The sequence below is a fragment of the Patagioenas fasciata genome, chromosome 24 (assembly GCF_037038585.1).
Source record: "Patagioenas fasciata isolate bPatFas1 chromosome 24, bPatFas1.hap1, whole genome shotgun sequence".
In the NCBI taxonomy this organism is placed as follows: Eukaryota; Metazoa; Chordata; class Aves; order Columbiformes; family Columbidae; genus Patagioenas; species Patagioenas fasciata.
In genome coordinates, this window is record NC_092543.1 from 1,800,664 (window position 1) to 1,814,307 (window position 13,644).

General features: G+C 57.8%; 2 long non-coding RNA genes across 2 annotated transcripts; one reads left to right on the top strand and one right to left on the bottom strand.

Annotated features, from left to right (window-relative positions):
* The first annotated feature begins 1,418 nt into the window (after positions 1-1,418).
* On the top strand, positions 1,419-5,203 carry LOC139825550 (uncharacterized). Its single transcript, XR_011735646.1, has 2 exons — positions 1,419-1,747; positions 4,766-5,203. It is a non-coding gene; the product is annotated as an uncharacterized lncRNA (long non-coding RNA).
* A 3,729-nt stretch (positions 5,204-8,932) lies between these two features.
* LOC139825566 (uncharacterized) lies at positions 8,933-10,457 on the bottom strand. Its single transcript, XR_011735688.1, has 4 exons — positions 10,388-10,457; positions 9,919-10,021; positions 9,605-9,664; positions 8,933-9,517 (listed from the first exon to the last, which is right to left on the bottom strand). It is a non-coding gene; the product is annotated as an uncharacterized lncRNA (long non-coding RNA).
* Between the last annotated feature and the right edge of the window lie 3,187 nt (positions 10,458-13,644).

Sequence of the window (13,644 nt, forward strand, 5' to 3'; positions counted from 1 at the left end):
GGGAGCTCCCTGCCCAACCGAGCGTGGCTTTTGCCGCGTCTGACCGGCAGGCTACCAAATGCCTGACCAGCAGGCTACAGGACCAGAACAGAACCAGACCAGATGGGTACCCAATAATCCAGGTAAAACAACAGATAAAGCACCTTCTTACCAATCAGAGGTCCGTCGTGAGCAGCGGAGAGCCGGTCGCGTCCGATGCACTCCCCAAGAATACCTCGGTGCCGGCCGGAGCAGGATCGAGCCGCGATCCGTCTCAGCAATGCCCGCGAGGTCCCATCTGGGTCCCCAAAATGTCAGCAATCAGGACACATAACCACAGACGTAGTTCTATGCGGTGCTTTATTTCAGCGCTGGGAAACCAGGGGTTCGCACCCAAAGCTGGCTTCGAACAGCTGATTCAGACCATACCTTATTATACAAGTTGGTCACATACATATTCATTACACCCCTGACAACCATTAGCATATCCCACACCTATTCTAACACAAACTTTCTATCTAAAAGATGCTATAATTATCAGTTATTTTCTACGGTACCAACTTTAAAAGAATATATCGTAAATCTATGTCCACCTTAAGAATAAGGCTCGGTTACAGTTACCTGCCTTATAAGAATATACCATAAATCTATGTCAGCTTTAAGAACAGAGTTTGGTTACTGATTACAAGAGTTCTATGGCTACAGGGTTGGTTGCCATCCTAATATTAAGTCAACTGTAACAGATCCAGCGATATTCAGGGAAGACCCATCCTGTCCTGTTCCATGGAAAAAAAAAAACATTTTGTAAGGTCGATTACTATCACTGGGGTTCCCGCACGCCGGCTTTTGGGATCCGGCGCTCGGACAAAACCCATCCCCACCCCTGCAGGAAACACCGAGAGCGCGGCTGCAGCACGTTAGCGCCCCAAAACCCCCAGGCTGCCCCATAGACACCCTAGAGATCCCCCCAGGGATCTGGGCATGGGCTTGGGGACAGCGAAGCGGGGACGGAAAGAGCCGAAGGAAGGACGGAAAGAGCCGAAGCCAAAGGCGCAGGGCGGAGAGAGACGAAGCGGGGACGGAAAGAGCCGAAGTAAGGACGGAAAGAGCCGAAGCCCAAGGCGCAGGGCGGAGAGAGATGAAGCGGGGACGGAAAGAGACGAAGGCGGCGAGGCCGGAAAGAGCCGAAGCGGTTACGGAAAGAGCCGAAGGCGCAGGGCGGAGAGAGACGAAGAGGAGGCGGAAAGAGCCGAAGAGGGGACGGAAAGAGCCGAAGGAGCAAGGCGGAGAGAGACGAAGAGGAGACGGAAAGAGCCGAAGGTGCAGGGCGGAGAGAGACGAAGCGGGGACGGAAAGAGCCGAAGCAAGGACGGAAAGAGCCGAAGGCGCAGGGCGAAGAGAGACGAAGCGCGTACGGAAAGAGCCGAAGGCGGCGGAAAGAGCCGAAGGCGGCGGAAAGAGCCGAAGGGTAACGAGCAGGGGCGGCACCACCCGAGCGTTGCCGGGGCGAGCCGAAGAGGAGGCGGGGAGAGCCGAGCGCTTCCGAACGGCGCCGAGGAGCGTGCAAGGATACCCGAGCGGTTCCGAACGGCACCGAAGAGGAGGTGGGGACACCCGAGCGGTTCCGAACGGCGCCGAAGAAGAGGCGGGGACACCCGAGCGCTTCCGAACGGCGCCGAAGAGCGTGCGAGGACACCCGAGCGCTTCCGAACGGCGCGGAAGAGGAGGCGGGGACAACGGCGCCATCTTGGCCGTCACGGAGCTGGAGGTCGTTAAGGAGCTAATTAGCGCTAATGAGGGGATGGGGCTGATTGAGGAGCTGGATTGAGGTTAATGAGGTCGGAAAGCAATTAATGAACATCTGGAGAAGCAGCTCGTTAAGGAACCCAATTAATGAACACCTAGAGAAAAGCCGCTCGTTAAGGGCTGAATTAATGAGTGGGGGAATCTGCTCATTAATGAACCCCGTGGCTCGTTAAGGGCCAACGCTTAATTAACGTAGTAACCAATAAACTCAATTCCTAAAGAGCGGGAGCCGCTAATTGGTGGGGTGGGGGTAATTAACCCATCGACCCCCCAGAGAGCACCCAGGCGTTCGGGGCGTGGCCTGAGGGCGCCCCGCCCACCGGCCGCTGATTGGCTGAACGATAAAGAGCGTGACTCCCCCCCCTCCGCGAGGCCCCGCCCCCTCCCGGCTCTTAAAGCGACAGTGACCCCAATAATTGATTGTTTGGGGGGGTTGTCCCGGAGTTCGGGAGGGACCCAGGAGTGCCCCAAGGGAGCCAGGAGTTCGGGAGGGACCCAGGAGTTCCCCAAGGGACCCAGGAGTTCAGGAGGGACCCAGGAGTGCCCCAAGGGACCCAGGACTGAGGGAACGACCCAGGAGAACCCCAAAAGATCCAGAGGTTCGGGAGGGACCCAGGAGTGCCCCAAGGGACCCAGGAGTTCGGGAGGGACCCAGGATTTCCCCAAGGGACCCAGGAGTTCCCCAAGGGACCCAGGACTCAGGGAGGGACCCAGGACTCAGGGAGGGACCCAGGAGTTCCGCAAGGGACCCAGGAGTTCGGGAGGGACCCAGGAGTGCCCCAAGGGACCCAGGAGTGCCCCAAGGGACCCAGGAGTCCGGGCAGGGACCCAGGAGTTCCCCAAGGGACCCAGGAGTGCCCCAAGGGACCCAGGAGTTCGGGAGGGACCGAGGAGTCGTGCGTGTGGATGAACAGAAGGGTGTTGGGTTCTCCAGTGGGTTGGGGGTGACATAGAGTGCCCCATAGACCCCCATAAGTGACCCATAGTGCCCCATAAGTGACCCATAGAGCCCCATCAATGCCCCATAGAGCCCCATAAGTACCCCAGAGAGCCCCATCAGTGCCCCATAGAGCCCCATAGGTGACCCATAGTGCCCCATAGGTGACCCATAGGGCCCCATCAGTGCCTCACAGAGACCCATAAGTGCCCCATAGCGTCTCCGCACTGCCCCATAGGGCCCCACAAGTGACCCATGGAGCCCCATTACTGCCCCATAGAGCCCCGTAAGTGCCCCACAAATGACTCATGAGCCCCATAAGTGACTCTTAGCGACCCACAAGTGCCCCCTAAGTGCCTGTTAGTGACCCCCAAGTGCCCCATGGAGCCTCATAACTGACCTATAGTGCCCCATAAGTGACTCTTAGTGCCCCATAAGTGCCTTTTAGTGACCCCCCACGTGCCCCATAGCGACCCACAAGTTCCCCATACGTGCCCCATAGAGCACCATAAGTGACTCACAGAGACCCATAAGTGCCCCATAGCGTCTCCCCAGTGCCCCATAGCGCCCCACGAGTGACTCATGGAGCCCCATAACTGCCTCATAGAGCCCCATAAGTGACCCATAGTGCCCCATAAATAACTCACAGAGCCCCATAAGTGACCCATATAACCCCGAAAGAGGCCTATACTGACCCACAAGTGACTCATGGAGCCCCATAAGCAACTCATACAGATCCACAAGTGCCCCATAGTGTCTCCCCAGTGCCCCATAGTGCCCCACAAGTGACTCATGGAGCCCCATAAGTGACCCATAGAGCCACATAAGTGACCTCTAGTGCCCCAAAAGTGATGCATAGAGACTGGGTCCATCCCGAACTCCTGGGTCCCTTGGGGCACTCCTGGGTCCCTCCCTGAGTCCCGGGAGATCAGGGAAGGGACCCAAAGAAAGGACCCAGGCGTCCGGGAGGGACCCAAATAAGGGACCCAGGCGTCCAGGGGGGATCAAATCCGGGACCCGTACAGGGATCCGGGCTCCGGAAGGGACCCAGGAGTGCCCCAAGGGACCCAGGAGTGCCTCCCTGAACTCCTGAGTCCCTTGGGGTACTCCTGGGTCCCTCCCGGGCGCCTGGGTCCCCTATTTGTGTCCCCCCTCCCGTAACCTACAGTGCCCCCTACATGACTCATAGTGCCCCACAAGTGCTCCATGGAGCCCCATAAGTGACTCTTAGCGACCCATAAGTGCCCCATAAGTGCCTGTTAGTGACCCCCAAGTGCCCCATAGCGACCCACAAGTTCCCCATTAGTGCCCCGTAGAGACCCATAAGTGACTCATAAGTGGCTCATAAGTGACCTGAGTGCCCCATAAGTGACCATAGAGACAGGGTCCCTCCCGAACTCCTGGGTCCCTGCGGCACTCCTGGGTCCCCCCAGACGCCTGGGTCCGCTCTATGGGTCCCCCCGGACTCCTGGTTGCGGCACTTATGGGGCTCTATGAACCACCAGGTGTTCCATGTCCATAATGACCCCAGGAACGCCTGTACATGTTCATAAAGTGAGTCTCAGGTCACCATTTCCATAGCCCCTCCCTGGCCCTCCCCTGTTCGCCTGCGCAGTGGCACTGGGTGAATTTGAGGAGGGGTCCTTGGGGTCTTTGGATGAAGGCTCCTTCAGCTTCCTCACAGTGGATTTGTACCTTTGGCTCATTATGAGGAACTGGCTGGAACCCAAGTGGCCAAACCAACTGAGACCAGACTGTCACCCACTTTTTGCTGTAAATCTTGGCCATCTCGTCTCCTCAAGGTTGCAGCTGGTGCTGTGGCGATCTCGGCATTTGATGAAGTCCTGCTCTTTTTAGCACAATCGGTTACATACAGCTCTAAACTAGATATTCATTATGTGGCTTAGAATGTTAGCTTGTTAGTAGGCCCTTACTATGTAGTTGCTTAACCCTTAAAACGTTAGTTCCCTCTATCAATATAACTTCCTAAACGAGCTTCATAATATTTTACACAGAACTTAACCACCTTTTTCCTTTTTCCAGGTTCGGAGTCCGTGCCTCATTTGGTTGTATCTGTGCACTCTGAACATCTCAGCACGGATCACAACCGCACTTCCCACAAGGCCCAAGTCTCAAGGGCTCTCCAGACCCCCTCTGCTGGCAGCACAGCCGCTTCCCGCACTAACAGCACCGCAGTGCTGAGCGAGGGGAAACAGCTCAGGCGAGCAGGAGAGCTGTGTGTGAAGAAGACTGGGACCCGCTGCTAACAGGCACCGTTACAATGAGACACGAAGGCAGAGGAGGCCTTTCCAGAGCAAAGGTGAGGGACAGAAGCCCCACGTCCACCCCACGCTGAGCAGAGCCAGTCATCCCCCAGCCCCTGGTAAAGACGTGGGAGCGTGTGCCCGCACCCGACTCCCCCACCTCTTCCCTCTGCTACTGATAAGAACAGAGAAAATAATACAGACTACACAAAACCAATCTTGAAAGTCTCAGCAACTGCAGGGCAGGCACCCAAAGTCCTGGACTGGACTCTGCAGCCAACCGGAGCTGGATTCAGTCTGGCACTGGCCTCAGTTTGCAGGGACAACCAGCAGGGTCCTCTCCTAATGTCGGTCATAAGCAGAAGGGAAAAAAGAAAAGGGAAAAGGGAAAGGGATGAGATCCTCGAGATCTCCCACTTTTATATGAAGTATTCACGTGAATGGAATGTCACACACCGTTGGTCAGTCTCTTGGTCTCCGGTTTCTCGTTGCCCCTCTCGCGAGATGTCCATCCGTGCTTATCATTAAGTTTGCATTCCATTGCTAGGTTCACCAAAACATGTGTCTGGTTCTCCAGGAAAATGCAGCCGGTATGAAGGGTTTAGCTGACAGGCAAATTCACTAAAAGAGAAACTTGGTTTTTGACAAAAGCAGGACAGAAGGACATGTCTCTACTGCAGGTGTCCCCGTCCTCTTCTCTCTGGGGGGCACAAACTGCCCTCGTGGGGTCCGGTTTCCCTCTGAACAAGGGGCAGTGAGCAGCACACAAACCCTCCGGGGCACCCCAGAGGGTGGCAGTGCCCTGGGGATCTCTGGGTGCTGCCATCGCCAGTGAGGCCACCGCTGGTCCAGAGGCAGAGTGCTGGGGACAAGGGGTCCCCAAAGGTACCCCAGGACAGGGGGTCTGTGAATCCAGCCAGGCACAGAACACTGGAGCCCTGTTCAAGAAGATACTCTGTGCCACCCAGACAGATACAGGGAAAGGCACAGGCTCCATGGATCTGAGCACCTTCTGCTCCCTGTCTCAGCAGCAAAGGAACCCCATTCCCACACAGATCCCCATGACCACACTGGTACTTGCTGGCCCTGGGCGGTAGGACAAGGGAGTCAGCACTTACCCCTGCACAGCTGTACCCAGAGGAGCAGCCACAGCGTCTGAGGGCACAGCAGTCCCTCTGTGCCCATCCTGAGCCTCCTGCCCTGATGGCACCTCCCTCTGTGCCGCACTCCCTGCCACAGCTCCAGGGACTCGTGGCAGCAATGATAATGATGACAGGAGGGCAATATATCTCTGCAGATCCCCCCAGTTACAGGAGGAGCCAATCGAAGCAGCAGCACCTTTTTAGACATCGTGGGGAGCCATCTCCCCTCCCCAGTCCTCCAATGAACTTCTCCAGCGCCATTCATGACCATAAATGAGGGACGGCTCCGCTGCAGGTGCCACATCACTGCAATGGTAGAACATCACAGGACAGGGCTGGCTGTAGTGGGGGAAACAATTTGTTCACCCCTTGAGCTCTGAGTGTGGACCAGGAGCACTGAGCATGTGCTGCGACTGGCACATCCAAGAGCCCGAGGTGAGAGTGTCCAGTGACCCCGGTGCCATAAGACCCAGGGGGCTGGGACTGCACCGGGGCTGTGTCAGGAAGGGAAGGAAACAGCCCCTGTGACAGAGCCCGCTGTGCTGGGAGCAGCAGGTGGGAAAGGGCACGGGGCTGGGCAGCTCCTGTACCTCCTGGGGACCCTGTGACAGCACATGGACGGTTGGCACCGAGCTCCATGGCCATGGGGTGTCACTGGTGACGAGAGCACTGCTCCTCCTACTGCCACTGCTGTGTGCTCATTGGTTACACTGACAGTGACCTCACACCCTCTACTGCCACCACTGTGTGCTCATTGGTTACACTGACAGTGACCTCACACCCTCTACTGCCACTGCTGTGTGCTCATTGGTTACACTGACAGTGACCTCACACCCTCTACTGCCACTGCTGTGTGCTCATTGGTTACACTGACAGTGACCTCACACCCTCTACTGCCACTGCTGTGTGCTCATTGGTTACACTGACAGTGACTTCACACCCTCTACTGCCACTGCTGTGTGCTCATTGGTTACACTGACAGTGACCTCACACCCTCTACTGCCACTGCTGTGTGCTCATTGGTTACACTGGCAATGACCTCACACCCTCTACTGCCACTGCTGTGTGCTCATTGGTTACACTGACAGTGACCTCACACCCTCTACTGCCACTGCTGTGTGCTCATTGGTCACACTGACAGTGACCTCACACCCTCTACTGCCACTGCTGTGTGCTCATTGGTTACACTGACAGTGACCTCACACCCTCTACTGCCACTGCTGTGTGCTCATTGGTTACACTGGCAATGACCTCACACCCTCTACTGCCACTGCTGTGTGCTCATTGGTTACACTGACAGTGACCTCACACCCTCTGCTGCCACCGCTGTGTTCTCATTGGTTATATTGACAGTGACCTCGCACCCTCTACTGCCACTGCTGTGTGCTCATTGGTTACACTGACAGTGACCTCACACCCTCTACTGCCACCGCTGTGTGCTCATTGGTTACACTGACAGTGACCTCACACCCTCTACTGCCACTGCTGTGTGCTCATTGGTTACACTGGCAATGACCTCACACCCTCTACTGCCACTGCTGTGTGCTCATTGGTTACACTGACAGTGACCTCACACCCTCTGCTGCCACCGCTGTGTTCTCATTGGTTATATTGACAGTGACCTCACACCCTCTACTGCCACCGCTGTGTGCTCATTGGTTACACTGACAGTGACTTCACACCCTCTACTGCCACTGCTGTGTGCTCATTGGTTACACTGACAGTGACCTCACACCCTCTACTGCCACTGCAGTGTGCTCATTGGTTACACTGACAGTGACCTCGCACCCTCTACTGCCACCGCTGTGTGCTCATTGGTTACACTGACAGTGACCTCACACCCTCTACTGCCACCGCTGTGTGCTCATTGGTTACACAGACAGTGACCTCACACCCTCTACTGCCACTGCTGTGTGCTCATTGGTTACACTGACAGTGACCTCACACCCTCTACTGCCACCGCTGTGTGCTCATTGGTTACACTGACAGTGACCTCACACCCTCTGCTGCTGCTTGTTCTTCCAGAGCTGTTCTGGTTCCACTCCCCCACTCTCCTTCTCATCCCTTGTGTTGGTGCAGGGCCTGAGTGCTCTGGCAGCTTGGTCCCCGTCCTGCTGTGTGTCAGTGCTGTGAGCGCAGGCAGGGACAGGCAATGGGCACTGCTGTGACAGAGCTGGCCTCACAACAGCCTTTCCGGAGAGAAAGGTGATCTCCTATGGGCAGGATGGGAAGATTTCGGTCTTCGTACAGAGATTCTCCCAAGAACACGGCCACACAAGTGGCCACAGATGCAACATCATTGTACAGCTGAACAGTGTGTGTGTGCAGGGCTGGTACAGCAGCGTCCTCTCACAGCCAGGCCTCCTGCCAGAGACCTGCAGGACCAGCAGAGCAGGGGCTGGGCTGTGCCCCTGTGCACTGGACACCCCACGGAAGGAGCCTCAGGTCAATCACCGTGCACTGTCCCCTCAAATCCACCATTTCCAGCACTGGCCTCTCACCCAGAGAAGCTGTTCTTCCCTCCATGCATGGACACTGAATGAGTATTCAGCAGTCTGTGTTTGCTTTGTACAGCTGAGATGAGAGCATGCACACCGTGTACGTCAGGTGACATGAACCCAAGTGAGCACAAACACCATCAACTATTCCTTGGGGTTCCATGAAGGCCTGTGGCACAGACAAGGTCTTGAGGTCACTTCATGTTGGAAGAAACATCCCATTGTTCACTGCCTGCATGCAGCACTGGGATGTGATTCCTTCACCCAAGGTCCTTGTGTCCATTCTTTCTGCCATGGGACATCTCAGATGGGTGCAGAGCAGGTGACACAGCGCAGGGCTGAGGTGCCTCCCGTCCATTGGGAGTGACAACGGGAGGCCAGAGGGACACTGTGACTCCTGCCTCTGTGTTTAAAAGGGACCGACTCTGTCTCTGAACACTCCTGGGTGCAGAAGGAGTTCACGAGGCCAGCTCAGACAAGGACACCTGACAGACCCTGACATTTCTGTGTGTGACTCCAAGAACAAACCTCAGTGGCTCAGTGAGATTCATCTCAGTTGCTGGAATGGCTCATTGCAAGTGCTCCTGTCTGCTCCGTCACCCTTGCCCATGATCCTGGGTTGTGCTCTCAAAAGTACCAGAGCACTCAGAGAGGTTCTGGGGTCCTTGGAAAAGGCAGACATCCAACCCAACTTCAAGAAGGGCTCTTTATTAAAATCCAGCCGTTTTCCTCAAGAAGAGCTGCTCCTCCAGCTGGTTTAGCGCCAGCAGCACAGGGCTCTCAGGCTCCATCGAGATCTTGGCCGCTTCCATGAAGAGCACACGGTGACAATGGTCTGGGTTGCCAGGGAGCTGATGGAGGGGTCAGTCTCCTCCTCCAAGGGCTGAATGGCTGCAAGGGAAAGAAGCAGAGCCCAGATGAGCTCCCATGTCTGCAGAGACCCCCAGGCGTCTCCTCCCGACCACGCTCCCTGCTCACCTCTGCAGATCTCAGACAGACTCTCCTTGCTTGGGTCCCTCAGGTGCCGCACAGCCAGCCCTGGGCACAGAGCTCCATCAGCCCCTGCTCCCTCCCCTCATCAGCGCTGACCCCAGGGGAGACCGGGAGCCGAGCTGGTGGGACCGAGCGAGGCGGCCACCACGGCCACGTGCGTGGGCAGGGCTGGGAGGGGAGGCCAAGGGCCTGCACGGGGCAGCCGGGGCTCTGGAGCCACAGGGCTGCTCCTTGTGCCAGGGCAGCGGCGGGGACTGGGGTCGGGCTGCCAAAAGGGGGACCTGGGGGCTGTGACTCACCAATGAACCTCAAGGCGGCCTCTTGCAAGCTGGCCTGAGGGTCCCTCAGGTACGGCAGGCTCTGCCTCAAGAGCTCTTGAGCCCTGCTCCTGTCCCGCTCCAGCTGGAGAGAGCACAGGGGTGTGAGCACCTCACTGTCCCTCCCCAGCTGGCTGGACCAGTCCCTCCTCCCAGGAACCCACATTCCCCTTCCCCTCCGACCATTCCCGTGTCCCAGCCAGGAGCCCTGTGGGGCTGAGGCTGAGAGACAGACACAGCCCGAGGGGTCCCAGGGGTGCTGAGTGCCCTCCCTCCCGCTGGCTGCGGGGCAGAGGGAAGAGCCCTTGGGGGCTCTGTTCTTGAGTTCAGGGAACAAGGATGCAGCTCGGGGCTGCAGCAGGACAGGCGAGGCACATCTGCAGAGCCCACAGCACAGACATGTGGGGCAGCCCCGTCCAGCCTGGGCCCTGGGCCCTGGGGTTGTCCTCACCAAGCTCTCTCCAATCCTCCATGTCTGCTGAGTCTGCACGAGGTGTCTGAGCTGTTTCCACTTGAGGAGCTCTGCTGCATCCAGGAGGGCTTCCCTGGCCACCTACGGAACAGCAGAAGCTGGGAGATGGCACCACGGTTGGGGAAGGAGACCTGGTGTCCCCTTCCTCTGGGCTTTGTTCCTGGGGTGATTCTGCCCTTAGGGAGCAGGGGTCCCAAACGTCCAGGGGTTTCTTCCCTGCATCACCGCTCAGCTTTGAAATCCGCACCTTGGCCACACTCTGCACTTGGTCACTCATGTGGAAGAAGAGAGGGAGCAGGCCAAGTCGCACCGTGTTCTTCATCTTTCTCTTGTCGTTCTCCACCACCATCTTCATCAGGTCCCTGAAGAGGCTGATGGAGACCTTTCTCAGCTGGCTCAGCTCCTGGGAGGGAGAAGCACAGTAGGACCTGAGCACCAGCAGCTCTCTGCCCACGGGGAGCAGAAGCTCCTGCATGGCTGATGTGAGGGGAGATGCTCCAGGGCGGCGTTGGTGGGGAGGAGCTGTTGGAGCAGCTGGCAGGGAGCAGCTGGGCTGGGCTGCAGAACCAGAAACCATCCCACAAGAGCCCCGGGGAGAAAGCGGAGGAGAAGTCCCTGCTCCGCGTGGCCGGGCTGAAGGGCAGCTGTCATTGCCCAGTTCTCATCCACTAGGCTCAGGTTTATACACCAGCCTTACGTCATCAAAGAAGGGCCGGAGAAGCTTTGCCAGCACCACGGCGATGGGGCTGGCCTCCTCCCTCTCCAGCTGAGCCATCACGTTTCTGAAGACCACCAGAGCCTTGGTCTTGATGACATTATTGCCATACTGCAGGACCCACGACAGGTCTGGCAGCATGACCTTCATTTTTCTGGCCTGTATGAAGAAGAGAGTTTCCCTCTTGGGACCAGGTCCATGTCTGGAGAACTCCCCAGGCAGCCAGCAGGCCCCACCATGGCAGGGAGGGCCTTTGGAGCAGGCACCCCAGCGCCTGACTGCCAGCCCAGGCCAAGCCCGAACCCACTGCACCCTTGGCTGCCACCACGGCTCCCTTGGCATGACCCTACTCACCATCTCTTCTCTCTCTGACAGCGTCATCAAGCCCCTGAGCACCAGGGAGAGCACCTTTGGTCTTCGCTGCCTCAGAAACCTCATGATGAGGTACTTTGGAGCAAACTCCTCATCTTGCAGGTCACTGCTGACCAGGATCTGAAAGCAAGCCAGCCGTGAGCGATCGGCAGAGCTGGTGGGGCTCCCTGCACTGTGCAGCTCCTGGGGCACCAGGAGCTTTATCCAGTAACTCACAGCCAAGCGAAGGATGGATGTGTCCTCCCAGCATGTATGTAAGACCCTACAGTGCCGGTCCTGGAGTTGGATGTGCAGCTCCTTCAACACATTCTGCAGGGTCTGAGGCACGGAGAACATCACCTCCCACAGTGCCAGGGCAGTGCTGCGGGAGAGCGCTCTGTCAGCAGGGCAGCCTGGGCCACAGCAGCGTGGCCGGGCTCAGCGCTGCAGGACGGTGGGGATGCCCTGGGCAGCAGCAGAGGCTGAGCTGGTGCTCCTGTGGGGCTGGCAGGAGCACAGTGGGGGGCTCTGGGCTGCCTTGCTCAGCTGTGGCTGCTGCGGGCCTGGCTGACCCCCAGCACTGGGAAGCGTGGTGGGATGGAGGGTCCTGCTCCTCGGGGGTGTCCTGCAGGATTTGTTGGCTCTGTGTCCCTCTCCCCACAGGGAACAAGCCCTCATGGCTTTTGGGGCCAGTACCTGTCTGCTGGTGGTGCGATTGTCAGCAGCGTGGACACCACCTCCCCAGGGCACTTGTCAGCCATCCAGACAATTAGGGACACCACTCTCTGCCGGGCTGGGGCCGTGTTGATGCACCCCAGGGTTTTGTGGATGCAGCTCGTGATCTTTGGCACCTGGAGGAGACACAGGTGAGGATGGTGCTGCCACTGGAGTGCAGCCATTTCCTCACTGCCCTTCCCATCCCTCTCTGTCGCCTTCATCTGGCTTCACTTTACTGGGATTTGGGAGGAAGAGATGGATGGAGGGAGAACAAGGTCGGACAGGGCCGAAGGGCAATCCAGCCAAAGGCCACTTACATCCACCAGCCAGAAATCGCAGTCTCTCTTGACCATGTCCAGCATGTTTCTGGCCGCCTTCTTGTCAAAGGTGCTGGAGTCGGTCAGTGCCTCGATGAACACCAGGACCATGTCTGTTCTCTCGGAAGGCTGGAGATGTTCTGCAAAGAGCTAAGGGAGGAAGGGAGGCAGCGAAGCCAAGTCACACCGAGTGCCCTGGTGCTGCTGCTTCGCCGGGCGGTGCCAGCAGCCCTGCAGAGACGCCCGGCGGTGCTGTGGGTGCTGCGGCAAAGCTGGCAGCAGGGCGGCAGGGACTGCTGGGGAGGAGGAGAAGAGAGGCCCGGGGTGAGGGGGGAGTGTTGGAGTCATGGGCAGAGGGTGCTGGTCCTGCCGTGAACCAGGGCTTGCTGGTGGCCAGCAGGACTGGGGCTGCTGCTGGGACACTGGAGAGCAGCCCTCACATGGTCCCTGCTCGGGGACAGCAGGAACCCTCTCAGCAGGGACAGGGAGGCCACACCAGCCCCCTGAGTTTGGAGGCCTTTGCTCTCACAAGTCCCCTGCTGGTGCCACAGCAAGGGGGGAGCTCATTACCTTGGTAATGTGAGGAGCGCTGGACGAAGAGGTCAAGGAGGTGACCTCGGCTTCCCAGTCCTCCTGGAGCTGTGCATTCTCCTCTGGCAGTGTCACGCCTAAAAAGCAGGGTAATACAGAAGAGTTAGTAAGACACAGCAGCTTCGCCAGTACCAGACAGAGCTTTGAACCTGGAATGCCCAAGCAGGGAGGTTATGACCAACAGTCAGGGGAGGAGGTGGTGGAGAGCAGTGCCACGGAAAGGCTGACCCTCCTCCAGTGCACATGTGCGAATGCTCCTGGCCCTGGAAACTCCAAGGCCCTAGAGCTCTGCATGCAGTGCCACAGTTCAGTCCCCCATGGCTGGAATAGCAGTGATGTGGGGGACGTCTCGCATGGCTGCAGTGCTGCGGGTCAGGAGCAGAGGAGGGACAGTGCTGGTGACATGGTGTTGTCTCCAGGAAGCAGGAGAAGAGTCCATCACAACACCCAGGAGGACAAGCAGAGGTGCTGGCTGATGTGGCTGTGCAGAGGGATGTATCCCACCACAGCTTCTCTTACAGTGTTGCTGACGCTTGAATTGGAAG